The sequence below is a fragment of the Chinchilla lanigera genome, unplaced genomic scaffold (assembly GCF_000276665.1).
Source record: "Chinchilla lanigera isolate Chin_1 unplaced genomic scaffold, ChiLan1.0 scaffold00012, whole genome shotgun sequence".
Lineage (NCBI taxonomy): Eukaryota > Metazoa > Chordata > Mammalia > Rodentia > Chinchillidae > Chinchilla > Chinchilla lanigera.
Window position 1 is genome coordinate 9,622,021 of NW_004955413.1, and position 16,877 is coordinate 9,638,897.

General features: G+C 44.0%; 1 long non-coding RNA gene across 1 annotated transcript; it reads left to right on the plus strand.

Annotated features, from left to right (window-relative positions):
• The first annotated feature begins 2,183 nt into the window (after positions 1–2,183).
• On the plus strand, positions 2,184–16,501 carry LOC106147964. The gene is made up of 2 exons (XR_001233017.1): positions 2,184–2,316; positions 14,414–16,501. It is a non-coding gene; the product is annotated as an uncharacterized LOC106147964 (long non-coding RNA).
• Positions 16,502–16,877: the final 376 nt, after the last annotated feature.

Consider the following 16,877-nt stretch of genomic DNA (forward strand, 5'->3'; position numbering starts at 1 on the left):
CTGCCCACCAGCCGGGCCAGTGCACCAGCGTCGTCTCCGCCAAACTTTCCTGCGGCCCCGCGCCCGCCGGTCCGCCGCGGCAGTTGCGGGTCGCGTTGGCTGGCGCGTCTGGACGAGAAGGCCAGCAAACCCCGCTGACCCCTTCAGCTTGCAGTTCCCGCACTGCCCGGGTCGCCGCGCACAGTTCCCGCGCTCTGGGCGCCCGCAGGCCGCGGAAAGCGGCCGCGCCTTTGCCCGCGCAACGGAGCTGGGCGGTTTCTCTGAAACTTTCCTCCCTGATTTATCATCGCTCCTCCGGACTAAGAGAGCAGCGAAAGGCTCCTTTCCTCCTTACACCAGTACCTCGCCGCCTCCTGAGCGGTGACGGGATTTGAGCGAGGCTGGAGACCCTCTCCCGGTGCGCGGACCCTCCAGGGCAGCAGCCCGCTCCCACCCCTAGCCCGGGCTCCAATGATCCGCAGCCCCGCGCATTTCGAAAGCCTTTCCGGCTCGCCGGCGGCCGAGGACGGCCACGGCCGCGCGCAGCGGGGTCCAAGGGCCACAGCCGCTTTCGGGGGACGCCCCTGCCCTCATCCTGGCTTCGCCAAGTCTCCCCAGTCGCCTCCCCGGCTGATCAGCGCTGGGGGACCCAGGCAGGGAAGAACGGGGGAACTGTGGGTTTGGGGGCGCGATCGGGGGGACAGGAGCGGAGTAGACTTCAAAGGGTGCGAAGGAGCTGAGCAGGCGGCCTTTTGGGCCCGGTGCGCCCACCGCCCTGAGCGACCTTTCCCGGGCGCCTGGGAACCCTGCCTTCGCCATTGCATCTTCATCTTCGACAGCGTCACACACTTGCCCTTCGGATTTTAAAAGGGTGCTTCTGAAGCTCGCCTAGCATCGTCGATCTGCTTGCTCTTCAAAGTCTGAAATTCTCTGTAATTTGCCGTCTCTTTTTCACCTGAGCCACACTACCTGCGCCTCGCTACTACCTACTTCCTGGCCAAAAAAATAATAAGGCGAAACTCCTGCTGAACGTAGCTGGGAAGGGAAAGGGGACCCACGATCGCGCCGGGAAACCTCGGGGGGCGCCTCCCGGAGCCAGCTCAATCGCTCGCGCGGGGGCTGGGCTAGGTTGGGGTCACCCGCCAACCGACCTCGCAGAACCGAAAGTGCAGTGTTTTCTACGTCAACCCAAGTCCCCGTGCGGCCATCGCGCGTAACCCGACTTGTCACGCGTGGGGACGCACAGAATAGGCAGGAATCGGGAAGTTGGGAAATATATTCCTTTTAAAAAGCCGTCAAAGCTTTGGGCGCGAAACTCGACGCTCGTCCAAAGGAACGTTAAGCAAAGGCAGGAAGAAGGGCGCGCAGTTGGGGCGCGGGCCGGGGGATTGCATCATTGCAGCTCCCCCTGCAGAAAATGGGCTCCGAACCGCGGCGACCATCATGGCGCTCGGGTCGGGCCGCGCTTCCCGCGCGTCGTCGCCGTCGTTCCCTGCGCCGCGGCCGCAGCAGCGAGCCTCGAGCGCGCAGTTTGCAAACATTTCCCCCTCCCCGGAGCGCGCGCCCCCACCCCCGCCTTCCTTTTGTGTGCGTGTGTCTGTGCGTGTGTGCGTGCGTACATGTATTTGTGTGTGTGCGTGTGTGCAGGGGAGAAGTTGAAGATTATTTTTTTCTCTTTTTTTTTTTTTTCTCCCCTCCAGTGCTGGTGGTTGTAAACTTGATTGGCATTGGCTGCGCCCACTGACCCCTGCGCCGAGTCCACTGAAGATTTAAGGTGGATCCGAGGGACTGCGGAGTCTCTCGTGCTTTAGCTACTTTTGGAGAAAAAAAAAAAAAAAAAGCCCCAAACCGGGCGCCCGGCGCGTTTTTTTACGAATCCCCTGCGGTCTGGGCCCGGCGCTCACCGCGCGCCCCGCCCCCGCCGCGCCGCCCCGCCCACCCCGCGCTCCTTCCCATTGGCCGGCGCGTGCAGTTTGAATTTTTTTACCGATGCTTGTTTTCTTGCAAAAATATATATATATACTGTACCCTAGCCTAGATCATGTGATGTAACCTACATGGGTAGCCGGAGGTGGGGTGCTGTAGTCGGTTTGGTGCAAGCGGGAGAAGGATGGGTGGAGCTTCTGTTCCAAAATTTGCCCCCCAGCGCGGTGGCCGGGGGTGCGGGCGGGAGGGGGACGCCGGGCGCGGGCGCGGGCGCGGGCGCGGGCGGGACCGGCTCTGCTGGGGACCGCGATGTAGTATAAACGTTAATGGATGTCCAGGGCGCGCGTTCTCCCGCTGCTGGCCAGAGGCACTAGGAAGGCGAGGATGCACCTTCTCCCCTGCCTTGGAAAGGTAGACTTGGGGAGGACGGGAGGGTGTAGGAGGCCCAGAGAAGAACACTTTCCTGCAACCGAAGAGGGGAAAAATAGAGGAGATGGAAATAGAGCAAAAATGTATTATTTGAAGGGCCACTCAGCCAAAATTCAGACAGTCGGTATCATTTAGAAAAAACTGAATCAAAGTGGGAAAAAGTTTGTATCTTTGTTTTCTAGTTTTGTTTTTTTTTTTTAAAAATAAGGAATATGTTAAAAAAAGAAGAGAGGAAATAAGTGCATTTGATTTCTGGGTCTTGGAAGTTCTTTTCATAGAGTACTTTAGGTTTTAGGATAATGTTATTTGTAACACAGGTCTACCAGAAATTATATCCTTTATTAATTAGAACCCAGTTATATTTTACCTTACTGTGATCACCTTAAAAGTTTATAAAAATTCAAATTTGTTCTCCAAAGCACTCACCTCAGTGAAGGTATTGTATGTGCATGCCTTTCTTCCCTTTCTTCTTCTCCCTTTCTTCTTTTTCTTCATTTCTAGGTCTTTCTCTGTTCTTTTTATTTCTTGTTAGTCTTGTTACACTGTAGTAGGCGATTTCAACTAGATGTCCAGCCCTTCCAAGAGTTCCTAACCCACTGGTGACATGTTTTAGTTCTCTCTCTCTTGCTCTCTTACTTTTTGGTGTGTTTGAGATAGGGCCTCCCTGTGTAATCCAGGCTGGCCTCGAACTCCCAGTGATACTCCTGCCTCAGCCTCCCAAGTGCCGAGTGCCAACGCATCTGGAGTATTTTAGTTCTTAACTGCCCCAATCCTTGTTAGTCAGCAAACCCTTTAACTATCCCTGACATTACTCTACAAAAACCATCATAAACCAGCGTGCTTGTTCCTTTAGTAAGGCTGTCTCATTTAATCTCTCTGATCCCACCTCTTAGAGGTCCACTAGCCACCCCTGACCTCCAGGGCACCCACCTAACAGGGTGGGCACTGTAAGGAAACACATGTGCCTTCTATAAGGAGGGAGTTGGAGTTAAAGACAGGCTAGACTGACCTCACCATCCCTGAGTTTATCTCTGGAAGACCCCTTCATGGGGACACTGTAGACAAGATTCAAGTATCACGTAGTTTCAACGTTTGTTCCAGACCTTTGAGATACTATATTTCCAACCTTGGGATTTCTGGAGTTCTACTAAATTAGGCCTTTTTTCTTGCTCGTGTGGCCAGGAGTCACAGATAGCTACTGAGCACTTGAATGTGACCGGCCTGGACTGAGGTGACCGGCCCAGACTGAGGTGTGCTGTGTGACCTAGATACTAGGTTGCCAAGAATTAGTATGAAAAAAATGTTAAATATCACATTTTTAGATTAATTACATTAAAATGATAATACTTTTGGTATATTGGGTTAAATATACAATTAAAGTGAATTTCATCTTTTTTTTTTTTACTTTTTGTAAGGAATAGGAGGATTTATTAGGCAGAGTTAGAAATGAAGAGAAAATAGGAAAGGGACTTCAGTTTGAAGAACAGAAGAGAGCACAGATCTGATGAAGAGAATCAGACTGGCCTTCCGTTTTTACTTTTAATTAGTGTGGTAAACAATTTCACTTTACAAATGTGGCTCAAATTACATTTTCTATTGGGCATTCTAAACCAACACCTATAACTTGAGGCTGTCTTGAAAAATGATCACTGGTAATACTGAGCAGTAATGTACCATCCAGCGTTATCTTAGCTTTTTAAAAATAAGTATCCCTATTGTTTTTAAAAATTGCTGCTTATTTATTTATTTTAGAGATGAGGTCTTACTATGTTGCTCAGGCTGGCCCCAAACTCCTGAGCTCAGGAGATCCTCCTGCCTCATCCTCTAGATTAACAGACCACAGGCAGGACTTACTCCTCTCAGGCTAACTTTCCAATTTAAAGTGAGGCCCAAACGCAGCCTCTGAAACCATTCAGTATAGATGTACCGATATCTACCACCTACTGTATTGTCTTTCACAGTATTAAGTTTGATCCCAGATTATAGGAATATAGTACAGATAGGGTCAGACACTGCATTTTCTACAGTGGTCCCACAACATTAGACTAGAGCTAAGATTCTTAGTGCTGACTGCTGTCTTAGCCATCCTAATATCATAGCTCAATGCTTATTCATGTTTGATGTGATGCTGGTGCAAATGAACCTACTGCACTGCCAGATGTACATCACAGATGCAATCTGTGACACATGCCTGTAATTCCAGCTACCCAGGAGCCTGAGGCAGGAGGATTGCAAGCTGGAGACTAGCCCAGGCAGCTTAGTGAGAATGTGTCTTAAACAACAACAGCAAAAATATGCTGGGGATGTAGCTCAGAAAGTATTTGCCTACCATATGTGAAGCCCTGAATTCAATAAATTGGGAGGGGAAAAAAAAAAGTCAAGATTAAAAAAAAAGATAAATGGGCTAGGAATATAGTTTAGCACTCTCTGGTTCAATTCCCAGTACCACCAAAAAAAAGTACAATATATATAATTATATACAGTATATAATGCTGTACTTGAAATGACTGTTACTCATTTGTATTTGCTATTTATTGTGATTTTAGAGTAGATGTTTATCTGTCTGTCTGAAGTTAACTGTAAAACAGCCTCAGAGGCCATCCAGAATGAAGCATTGTTGTTGGAGGAGGTGGCGGCTCCGTGCATGTCATTGCCCCTGAAAACCTTCCACTGGGACAAGCTGTGGAAGTGGAAGACTGTGATAATGACGATCATGATCCTACGCAGGCCTAGGATAATGTGTGTTTGTGATTTAGCTTTTAACAACAACAACAAAAAGAAAGAAAATGCTTAAAAAGTAAAAAAATAAAAAAAGCCAGGCAGGATGGCACACGTCCGTAAGCCCCGCACTCTGGGAGGTTGATGCAGGAGGGTTAGAAGTTCAAGCCTAGCCTGGGCAACTTAGTGAGACCCTTGTCTCCAAATAAAATAAGTAAATAAATAGAAAAGGGCTGGGATGAGGCCCAGTGAGAAGGCCCAGGGTTCAATCCCCAGTACTGGAAAAAGAAAAAGAAGGAAAGAAAGGAAGAAAGAAAGAAAGAAAGAAAGAAAGAAAAAGAAAGAGAGAAAAAATAGTTTTTTATACTTGTACAATGTGTTTTAAATTAAATGTTATTATAGAAGAATTAAAAAATAACAGTTTATTATGAAGTAAAAAATAGTAGGAAGCTAAAGTTAATTTATTCTTGAAGAAAGAAATTTAAAAGATAAATAAACGCAGTGCAGCCCAAGTGTGCAGTGTTTCCCAAGCCTGTAGTCCTGGGCAGAACTGTCCTCAGCCTTTACAGCCCCCTCCCTCTCACTGTCCAGCCACAGCGGCCCTCAGCTCCCTTCCCGGTAAGCATGCCCTCCAGGTGGGGCATTTTTTCTCTTTTATACTCTACAGGGTACTGTATTTTTTTTTTTTTTTACTGTAACAAGCATTGTATACAGTGTTTTTACTTTTCTGTGCTCAGATACACAAATCCCTTTGTGTTACAGTTGCCCAGTCTCCAGTAGAGAGCCAGGCAGCTGCAGGTTTGTAGCAATAAGCCCTGTGTACAGCCTAGGTGTGCAGCGGGCTCTGCCATCTGATAGGGGTGGGTGAGCACACTCCAAGGCGCACAGGACAAAACCACTTCACTCATATATAGGGTGTGTCCCTGTCCTTAAACACTGCGTAACTGTATGTATCCAGTGAAATTAAACTTAGTCACCACAGCTGTCCACAGTGTGTAAATAGAGAGACTGGGAAGAGACTGGAAGTATTAGGAATCACTCTGGGGAAAGAATTTAAATCCCAAAGGAAGCCTCAACAGGTAACTTTTCACTCAGGCTTTTAGGGGACAGAAAGATGAGGAAAGGTGCAGGAGCATTGTTGTTCTAGGGCAGGGTCTCTAACAGATATGCAGACAAATGAAAAAGGGTAACATTCTTTTATAGAAATACTCAAGATGAGAAAGTGGCAGTCTTCTCTAGTTGATACCTCTGCACTCAATTTTGATAATAAATTAGCATCTGATCATCTTGTTTTGTTCTATCAGTCAGTCTATGTACCTAGGGCCACATTATTTTAATTACTATAATTTGGGATATGTTATAATTGCCGATGGGACTAGTTCTCCACGTTCCAGCAAGTCCCTTTGTGCTCCCCCACCTCCAAAATCTTGGCTTCCTTTGTTTGTTGTTTTTTCCCATATGGACTTAATATACATTTGTCTGATTTTTAATTCCTGTTAGCACTAAGGAAATAATAAAATGGGATCCTTAATACCTTTCACCAGGATAAATTCCTAAATAATTAAAAAAAAAAAAAGGATAAGGTAGAGAAAATGAAACTATAAACATACCAGAAGAAACCTCAGGATTTTTTTGGATTTTTTTTTCTTCAATACTGGGCAGTTGAGCCTAGGACCTTCACACTGAATTATATACCCAGCCTCATTTTTTAAAAAAATTTTTTTCATGACAAAAAAAAAACTTTTATTTTGAGACAGGGTCTCATTAAATTGCTAAATTACTCAGGCTGAGCTCCAACTTGTGATCCTCCTGCATCAGCCTTCAGAGTGCAGGGAGGCATGTATCACCATGCCCAGACCTCAGAAGATTTAAAAAAAATAAAACCTCAGAGTGGGGAAGGTCTTTTCTAGGTAAGACACAAAACATAAAATTCTAAGATGAAACCTCAGTAAATTTGATGACATTGAAATAAAAAAATGTTCTGTACTCCAAAAGTCTACCACAAAGTCAAATGAAAATGACACATTGACAATTGCATAATAATGTGAATATACTTAATGTCACTGAGCTGCATATGTAAAATTGGTTACAGTGAGTGAAGTATGGTGGTGCACACCCATAACCTCCACACTCTGGGAGGCAGAGATAGGTGGATTGTAAGTTTGAGCCCAGTCTGGGCAATTTAGTGGGATCCTATTTCAAAATTAAAACTTAAAAAATAAAAAATAACAAAGGGCCAGGATACAGCTTAGTGTGAAGGTCCATGGTTCATCCCCAGTAAAAAAAAAAAAAAAAAAAAAAGTTCAAATGATAAAATTTATATTATGCATTCTTAACCACAACAAAAAATACACAAAAATTACTCAAAAAATTTAAAGTTCATCCAGGTTTTATCTAAAAAATTTCACATTGTTTTGAGCTCCATTGTTTTTGAGACTGGTGTCATTTGATTACAAGTTATGGAATCAGGTGCTTGGGTTTGAGACTCATTGCCTTTTGCAAACTACTTTCCCTATTTTTTTGGTACTGGGAGTTGAACTCAGGACCTTGCGCTTGCCAGTAGGTGCTGTGCCACTAAGCTATACCACAGCCTTATTTTTTCTTTTTAGGTTTCTTTTTTTTCTTTTTTTGTTCATATAATAAAGGTGCTAATAGCACTTATATAGGGCTGTTTAAAATACCAAATGGAATAATGTACGTGCAGTATTTCACTTAGTACCTGGTGTATAGTAAATAATAGCCATTGTATATTTGTAAACAATATAATTGCTATAACCATCCAGTTCTTATTTTTGTCTTCTCACAGTAACCATAACCAGTGTTATGCTAATCTTGTAAATATATTTTCACATTTTAATTACTGCTATTACTACCTTTTAAAAATAATTATTTTTAGAAGCTGGGTATAGTGGCACATGCCTATAATCCCAGCACTTGGGAGGCTGAGGCAGGGAGATTGTTGCAAGTTTGAAAGCAGCCTGGGCTACAAAGTGAGCTCAAGGCCAGCCTGAACTGCATAGTGAGACCCTTTTGCAAAAAAACCAAAAAAAATTGTTTTTATTTTTAATTAAAAATTTCTTTTTGGTGTTTTTGAAACTGAGTTTCCTTTTGTAGTTCAAGTTGCCCTTAAACTGACTGGCCTAGGCCACAAACTCAGGCAATCCTCCTGCCTCAGCCTCTTCAGTGCTGGAATGACAGGCATGTACCACTACGCCCAGCTAAGAAAAACAAGTGTTTTTAATTGGCATTTAATAAATAGAATTAATTATATAGTGACAATTAAAAATGGTAAATTATGTGTACTTTACCAAAATAAAAAAAATTTTAAAAATAAGACATCTGTTGAATTTAATGTCATTTCTGATGATTTCTCAATGAACCTAGATTTAGCTTTACTTGAGGTAATAAATCCAGAGCACACATACCCACATACAAGGACAATGGCAAATGAGACAATGTTTGTAATCCATATATCAAAGTGTACATCTCCCCAATAAATAAAGGATGTCTACAAATCAATTAAAAACTAAACATAGCAAAAGGAAAACAAGCAAAGGCTGTGAACACAGTTTTGAGAAAAATAGGTATAAAAGGCTCTTAAAGTATGAAAACATGCTCACTCTTAGTTTGAGGCTATTAGAATAGAAACTATATACAGAATACATACATGTAGGTAAGCAGAGGCAGAGGAAGCATCACTTGAATACAGAAGTGGCCATTTTTCTTTCTTTCACCATTACCTCCCTTTCTATCGAAGGCTGAATAATTTTTCCCCGTAGCTTCCCAGGCTACCAGAGAAGCAAGGAGTTTGTGCTGGGGTATCTGTGGCCATCATTCAGGCTGAGTGTAAAATCCCTACCATCCCAGCCTTCTGACCTTTAGCTTTCTGACATCGCTTTGCTTTGCCCGTAGAAATCTCCTGAATCAGTCTCTTACAGATGGAACAACTTCAACACATCTTCTTCCATACTTGCTTTTAATTTCAATATATTGTAATAATCTGAGTTGTTCCAAAATCGTTACCTTTTTCTTGTTTTTCTTCAAACTGTATTCTCTCTCTCTCTCTTTTTTTTTTTTTTTTTTTTTTTGAGACAGGTTCTCACTATGTAGTGCAAGCTGACCTTGAACTTGCTTATGTAGCTCAGGCTAGCCTCGAACTCACATCAATCTTCCTGCCTCAGCCTCCTGAGCAGCACTGGGATTACAGCGTGCACCATTATACCTGGCTTTAGATTTTTAAAAGAAATAAAATACTAAGCAATCTAACAAAATTCCCTTTCATGTATATAGGTTTATAGGCTTGGTTATTTGATTGAATCAACTATGGTATATCCAGGAATGACACAGAATACAGCTGTTAAAACATCTCAGGTATGACTGGGAATATTGCTTAGTGGTAGAGTACTTACTTAGCATGCAAAAGGCCCTGAATTAAATTCTCAGCATTTTCAAAATAATTCAGAAACTATTCTATCTATTAGTAGGAAAAGTTGTCTATTATCAATTAAGGCAAAGGGCAGGCCCAGAGTAATATGGTGTGGAAGTGTTTTTGTGAAATATTAAGACCCCATTATAAGCGCACACACACACACACACACACACACACACAGCCTCCAAGGTTATTCTTTATATTCCTTTACATTACTTACATTAATAGCTCCTATTTCTGTTTCTGAGGGTCAGATTATAAGGAGAGTTTCCCTTACATATTTGTGTTGAGCTGAATTTTTTATAGTAGATTTTAAAAAGGAAAAGCTCATTAAGATATTTCAAATTTGGGGCTGGGGATTTAGCTCAGCGGCACAGCAAGGTCGTGAGTTTGATTCCCGGTACCGGAAAAAACCAAACCAAAAGAAAAAAAAGATATTTCAAATTTGAAAAAGAATGATAACTTTATGACCATGGAATCAGAGTTTTTCTCCAAGTGTTCCAAGTCTCAGGCATCAGTAGAGTACAAAGCATTTCTATGATGTGTTTCCTGCCATTTTTCTGTTTAACTTCACACATCATTAAATCCATATATGAATTATGAGGAGTGTGTGCATATGTGTTTGTGTATATGGTTTGGCTTGTAGGGCACATAAGTGAGGTATAAATATCATTCCCATTAACTCAGGGATATCTTAACAAACCATGAAAAATTGAGCCTATTCCATGTTTTTGCCACATGGGCTCTCACTGGTAACATTATCCCTGAACTCACATTGCTTGATCTTTGGCATTTGGTACACTCAGGGAATCTGCCTGGGAAATCAGCCCCCTGCCTGGGATTAGTTACTTAGGACGAAGTGCTGAGAAAATCGTTTTATATTTCATTAGCAGACTAATCTTTAGCTGTCACTCTGCATGGGACCGATCTCGAGCAAATCTCAGAAGCTCAGCAGATTGGGTATGGAAGGTCACTTCATCTACCCTTAATGTATGTAGATGAGAAAATTCTAATTCCTGATTTCCTGTAAAGGGGGAGGTTAGACAGATGACTTATGGGTTCCTTCTGGTTTGCAGCCGTGTGATCCCTGCTTCCTCATCAAGAGCAAGTACTCCACTGCTGTGGATCAGGTTATTTTCCAAGGAAGTTAGGTTCCTAACTTTTTGGCCTCAAACCACAGATTCACAGGAGTCCAGGAGAGAGGATAGTGCAATAGTGTAGACTGAACAGTGGACCTTTAGGATCTAAAGTTTAAGAAAGCATGTTACTGTATCACTTAATGATTGCTTGGAGGTGCTGAATATGTCCTCGTCTGCATGCTCAGGATGCAGCCTTTCGTCTTTGCAAAGAGGATGTCCTCATGGAGCTACAGTCTGCTGGTGGAGATGTGCAAGGAATCACAGCTCTAACTAGCAAATCGAGTTTCGATGGGAGTTTTGAGGGGAACTTAGAGCTGCTTTTTTATGCTCCAGCACTTTGAGGTTCATATAAAATTGTCCAAGAAGAGGCTAAAATTGAAATTCTTCTGACCAGCCCTGTTCCCTGGGGGTGGATTGGAAAGGATCTAGCCCCCTATATGTGGTTCCCTTCTCTATGTTCCAGGGGCTTCTCTGTAGGATTCCTTGAATTTGAAACAGGAGGCGAACCTTGTAATAGGGGCTGGGAAATCTCTTAGAAGGAAATGACCTTCAAACTGAGACCTGGAGGCTGAGCAGGAATTAACCAAAGGAGGAGAAGGAGAGTGATTTAGGCATGAAGTCATGGAAGGACTTTGAAGGTGCTTGTGGCAGGTAAACAGTGAGCTAAGGGCAGAAGGAATGAGCACTTTGGCCAGAGTGTTGCTGGTTTTTTTAAGCCACATTAGCAATTCTCCACTCAAAGAACACCGGGAAGCCATTAATTTATTTAAGAGAGTACCTTGAAGCCCGTGTGGTGGTGCACGGCTGTAATTCCAGTACTGGGGAGGCTGAGATGGGAGGATCTTTGAGTGTTTGATGCCACCTTAGGCTACATAGTGAGTTCAAGGCCAGCCTGAACGACACAGGGAGGGCTGTCTCAAAAACAAACCAGCCAGGAACTTGAGCAGCTTCAATTAAGGTCAATTATTTTCTCATTTTGTCTTATTCTAGTTAAAACCTTGGTTTTGTGCTGGTATCGTTCTAATAGAATGTGGGAAGGCAAGAGCAAGCATACACCTCTGTGTTTCCCCATGGTGCTGCTTAAACCTACACAAAATTACCTTAAAGATCTGGCTTCATTTGGTGGAAAGGATGTAATGTGCAATGCTTGGAATGTCTGAGTGGATACTACACAAGTGACACATTTCAGCTTTCAGGAGGAGGACAGCTGAGCAGGAGGCATGCCTCGTGTCAGCCTACTGAATCAGAGGTCTGAGGAGGAGCTGCTTCACCCAGCTACTGGTTTTAGCTGGAGTTCCCTTTTCGTGGTCCTGATGAGCCAGTTGCTCGTGCTGTTTTAGAGTTCAACCAATGTTTTGCTCTGTGCCTGTATAATTGTTGTGAATCTTCTAAGCAAGTAGACAACTGAGGGGTGACTATTGAATCCTTTTCTTCAAATAGCTCAGCATTTTTGTCTTTCAGTTTTACTGAGTGCCTGGACTTCGTGCTCACAGATGCTTTGACCAAATAATTTGTTATTTCTTTAGCTTCAGAAAGAGACTTCAGAAGGGGAGTAGTAGGAAGGGAAGGAAGTTGTTCTGGTGGTTGGGAAATTGAAGATTAGTAAAAGAGAGACCTCTGCTGGCTAAAGTGGTACAATGACCTGGAATTGGTCAGTGACCCAGAGAGAAGCCACAAGGGGTGTGGTCTGTCCCCGAAGCATTTAGAGCTGGTAGCGAATCCCCCGTTCATTATTGCTCGTTTCTTCAGCTGCCAGCCTGAAGTTTTCACAGGTCGGAGCTTGTCTGAGTGACCTGTGATTCCCTCTCTTTCCATCTCTTGGAAGAAGGGTCGTCTTTCATGGTTCTTGAGAACAACAGCACTAAATATGAGCCCTAGCCCCAGCCCAGATCTGAACCGGCTCCGGCATCTTATCGTCTTTGTTTCCCTTCCCTTTCCTGCCCTTCACCTCCCCTCCGCCCCTCATCCAGTACAACGGAACAAATCTTCCCGCAGAAGAGGGCCGTGCTGATGGAAAGTGAGAAGGAGGGAACTCGCTGCTTATCTCAGGCGGATCCTCAGCTGAATGTCGGTGTTTGGGGCCCCGGCTGGTGTTACAGATCTGAGAAGAGCTGTGCTTCCTGTTGGTGTCTCTGGCGGGCGGTGGGCTTAACGTGGGAAAGGGGGTACACAGTGGTGGAGTGGATCTTGGTGAATGCTCAAAAATGTAAGAGGGTCATTCCCCGGGGGAGCACAGGGATTGTCTCGCTGAGTGAGACCTTTGTTAGGCAGCCACAAAAACAAGTTCCCAGTGTGTATCAGGCCTTGGCCTAAATACCTCATGTACCTTAATTCTGTCCCTTGCTTTGCTGCTCTCTCATCCCGTCTTTTTCCTCCTTCCTCTTTTTTTGATGGTGCTAAGGTTCCAACCCCAGGCCTTTTCACTGAGCTACAACCCTGGCCCTCCCCTCCCTCTTTTTTGAAATTTTGAAATGTGGTTTCACTATGTCTCTAAACTGCCCAGGCTGAGTTTGAACTTGCGGTCTTCCTGCACCAGCCACCCCCTATCTTCATGCTGGGATGACAGGCGGGTGCCACCATGCCCAGCTCACAATCTTAAATTTTTTTTTTTTTTCTGGGAAAAAACCTCTAATATATGTGAAGAACTTAGAACAAGACCTGCACAAAAGGACAGCTCCATGTATGTTTCCTATTTCATCATTTTATTTTCACTCTGGAATATGCCACAGTCCCTACATAGGAGTGGAGGGTCGCCTTGAACTTGCCAAGGGTAAGTCCTTGCCCTGCTTCTGAAATGAGCCTCTGGCTCCGGGGAGCAGAGCAGCGGGGAGGCCCCCATTTTCCATGTCCCCGCCTCCCCCGCCACCGGAACTCACTCATGCTTTCGGCAGCCTGCGGGGGAGCCATCCTAGCATGGACTGTTACTATCAAGGAACGACCATTTTTGAGCATCTAGTCCAGACCTCTCCTGTGACAACATGCGGTCCAGAGAGGATGGCTGTTGTCTAAGATTACCCAGCTAGGGAGTGGCTGAGGCAGGACTGGAACTCAGAACTCCTGGATTTGTGAAGAGTACTGCCCCCTTTGCCCTTTACCGTTCAGGAGACAGTTTTCACTTGTCCTTTCTGTTGTCTAACTTCCCCTGCTCAAAGGCCTCCAGGCTGTCAGTGCTGGGCACACGCAGCCCCCGGGCCGCTGCTGCAGCCACCAGGTAGCTTCTTCAACCAGCCTTGGGCGGGTCTCTTCCCTCTGCTAAGCTTACTATTCGGATCTCATTGGGACATAACAAACCCCTCCTTTCACAACTCTGCCAGAAGCTGTGCTTAAACCTGTTAGCCTCCTCTGAAGTGCCTATCGTTCTTAGCATCTGTGTGCCATTTGACAACCTTGAATATTTGTTGTGTGTTCCTGACATTTGTGTATGTCAAAAGTTGCTTTCTACTTGCAATAATTTCCCCTTGCTTCATCAGCATAATAGTGTAACCTTTACTGGAGAAGTAGCCTTTACTGCAAAATTACCAGTCAGTAACTCTGAAAATTTCGGGTCCCATGATGAGCCAATTGTGTAGAAGATATGATGATGATTGTGTTAGGGATCAAACCTCTGGTCATGCACATGCTAAGCCAGGCAGTACCTCTGAGCTGTATATCCAGCTCCTAACAATGTAGATATTTTAAGGCAGACTCTTAAGAGTTTCAGGTTTCAACCCTGTAGTTTCTCACATGGCATTCTGAGAATATTGTTGGCATTTACTAAAGCTTCATGAGTGATAGATTGATTGTCTTATTTCAGTGTTGTCACAGAATTACGGTCTTCTGTCTGCGATTATTAACGGAGTGTTCATGGAGTGTTCATGAAGTCCGGCGGACTGTGCTAGGCTCTGAAGGCATTTGAAAAGAAGGTTGACATCTACCTGTCTGTCCCCCAGCTGCCACAAGGTGGATAGGATGGATGCAACCCGAGGAGGCGTTCTTTGTTCCTGAGGATAGAAGGTGCATTGTGGAGTAAAGAGATACAGGAAGTATAGGCGATGTCATACCAGCTCTGCATTGGTTATCTCCAGAATTCCTGTACGGAAAAGAAAAACAAACTTTTATCTTGGTTAAGCTACTATTATTTCTGGGCTCTGTTACTAGCTGCCAAATGCACATCTTAACTGATACAGAAGTCCTTGAGGATTTTGGAGCAAGGGACTGCTTCTGTACAGTTGGTGGCTCTGCAAGGACAGATTCAGGAGGGGAGTGTTCTGGGGAGCACCAGGAGATAAAGTCGGCTTGGCCAGTGGGGACAGATCCTGAGGAAGACTGAATGAGGAGAATGTATATCTTGCGTGGGGTCACTAGTTCCCCCCCTCCAGGACACCTCTGCTAAATTCCTATTATGCCGTGGCTATTTAAAGCTGTAGTTATTGAGTAATTTGCATTCTGCTATTGTCAACTGGCCTGAAAGCTAGGGCGATTGAGACGATGGGTGCTCTTTGTACTTTAAAAAGAAGCAGGCGAAAGCTGGAGCAGGAAAAGCATATCAGTGTTACAGTAAAGTGAAGTGGTTATGCTTTTTGAACTCCCTTAGGCATTTTCAACGGAAGTAACTTTTGTTACCGGGGATTGTTTATCTTGCTTAAGCCACTATTACTTCAAGATGCATTTGAAATGTATCCTTTACTGGATGGCAACTGTAAATAACATTTAAAAATACATTCTGGAATAACTTGCAGAGGAAAGCTAATTTTGTATGCTCTAAATTTCTAAAAGGAGAAAAATGTATTTTAGTAATTTACTCCATGGTTCATGTTATCACATTGAACAGTGTCTCTTGAGTGAACTTTTCATTTTGAGGTTAGATAGGTAATTTCATCCTTTTTACCTTAGGAGAAATGTAATTATTGCTTACATGGGTTATAAAAATAGAAACTCCCAGGTTTAATAAGATCAAATACTACCAACTTGAGTACTTCAACTCTCATTTTTCATTTAGGAGCATATTCCTCAGATCCTGTTATGTGTGGATATTCTACCTTGGTTCATCCGGGACATCCAGGACATCGTAGCTGCCCCATTCAATATTTTTACCTTGTTTTAATTTTTTTTTTTTTTTTTTTTTTTTTGCATTAACCTAACAGGAAACCACAGCTCCATGGCATAGCTCTCCCTTAGATGGCTAACGTAATATCTCATCTTTTTGTTTCCTTAAAAATGAACTGGCATATTCTTGTTACCCCAGTACTCTGGGAAGCTGAGGCAGGAGTATCACAAGTTTGAACTCAGAGTGGACAACTTTGTGACTTAGCAAGACCCTATCTAGAGAAAAACAACAACTGGGGATCTAGGGATGCTAATGCCCTAGGTTCAATCTCCAGTGCTAGAAAAAAAATTAGTTTTTGGTGCTGAGGCTTGAACCCAGGGCCCAGTGCATGCTAAGCAGGGATTTTGCCAGTGAGTTACACCCTCCCCCTGAATTCTAAAGTTCCTTCCAAACCAGCATGGATAGGTAATTAGAAGCCTTGAACCAAATGAAACTTTCAAAGTCCGTTTAGCCTGGCCCCCCATATATGTGGAAGGGCAGATGTGACTAGGGTTACCTGAAAAAATCTTGCTTCTTAATTATGTGCTCCTATCCTTTGACCTAACTGGGAAAAATACACAAGAATACAAGTGACTGAATATTAGGTTGTAACCTGGACTCTGTGTTGCAGACCTCCATGCTTTCTCTACAAACCCGATTTTAGTTATAGCATATGGATGCTGGCATGTGGATTATCTCCAGTTTCTGTGACTTCAAATATTCCATTTTGAGTTACATCTCCCTGAAGTTCTTGGTTTGCATTTTGCTGCAGTCCATACACAGGAAAAAAATGAAATAAAGCATACAGTTTTGTAAGCTGATGTCTCTCTCTCTTTCTCTCTCCAGTTAAATACATAATAACAACAGCCAACATTTATGGATCACTCAGTGTGTGCTAAGCTACTTATCTGCACTACACTTTTAATCCTGCTGACAACTCTAAGAGGTAGCTGTATTGATGAGGAAACAGCCTTGGAGCTGTCGCTCAAGGTCATACCAGGCAGCTGAGCAAGGGCACAGGGTTAGGGCTTGCTGACTCAGCCTGGGTTGGGAGGCTGTGCTGTCATTCTTCCAAATAATCTCAAGGAGAGCGAGGCCAACTGTCTCAGCATGACACTTGATCCCACATTTATCCTTTCACTCTCTGCCAGATGGAAATACCTTATGGTGATTAAATATTTCTGGCTAGCAA